The following is a 1,163-nucleotide window of genomic DNA, read 5'->3' as shown; positions in this document are numbered from 1 at the left end:
TTCGTCAGGCTACTGTGTTCTGACCCTCCCAACTTCTTTGTTTTTTGCCCAAATAAAGGAGAACAAGGTCAATCACTACCATCTTACCTTTAGCTTAAAGCCTTGCGTTTCTGTTAGAGACAAACACACCAAACACCACAAAAACTGTTCTCGTAATACCGCACGGAACAGCACTGGTAGGACACATTTAGACGCTCCTGTGCCCTATTTTGAGGTATTTTGCGGCCTATACTTACGGTAGTCCCTGAAAGGATTCCATGTAAACCCGAATCTAGAGATCTGGCTCAGAAAAACAGCCGTCGTTTCCCCTAGAGATAATTAGAATGGTCTCTGAGCCTTTGGCCCAAAGCAGCCCCTGTCGTCTCCTGCCCAGGTAGACGAGCAGGCACAAGGGGAACAAATCATGAGCTGGCGACTCTGGGCACAGACCCTCGTTAGGTCGCTTAATCTTTGGAACAAATTGCTCACCTGGAAAGCAGAGAACGTATCAATTTGGTACCATTTGGTCACTAAAAGAACTGCATCCCTGGAGGCAAGTAGGGGCTCTGATAGACTCCAGAAAAGCAATGCCCCCTAACTTTCAAATATCTGTGATTATTTCTTCCCAAAGAGCTAAGGAGGGTTTAAGTCAGAGGATTCAAGATTTGGTTCGACGGCAGACAAGCAATCTCTTCGCAAGCAGGCCCAGGATCACCAATCCCCATGTGTATATATATATTTCTGAGTCAAAAGCCTCTGTGTGAGGATTATTTGAACCTACCTCACGCCGTCCTTTCTTCTCTGCCCCGCATGCCTCCTACCTCTGTGAGTTACTTCTTTGGAAAGGTGAAGCCTGGACAAAACACTTAAGCTCCCTAATAAGCTCCCTAATAAGCCTTAATTTCCTCGTGTGTAAAACGAAGACAGTGGGATTTACCTCGGAGAGTCGCTGAAAGATAACACGTGTAAAGCGCTGAGCTTAGTACACAGAACATACTAAGCGCACAGAAAACGTAGCCGAGTGCTTCTGGATGACACCCGTGGAGGACCAGCAGGTCCGTGAGAAGAAGAAACAAATCTATGCCACTATAACACGCGTCGACAGGACAGCGCACAGAGGATGTCTAAAAGCCACCTCAAAGAGCAAGTCGGGTCCTGGGGAAAGAAAACACACAACACTGGAC

The sequence above is a fragment of the Prionailurus viverrinus genome, chromosome C2, assembly GCF_022837055.1.
Source record: "Prionailurus viverrinus isolate Anna chromosome C2, UM_Priviv_1.0, whole genome shotgun sequence".
NCBI lineage: Eukaryota > Metazoa > Chordata > Mammalia > Carnivora > Felidae > Prionailurus > Prionailurus viverrinus.
This window is presented reverse-complemented; position numbering follows the sequence as displayed.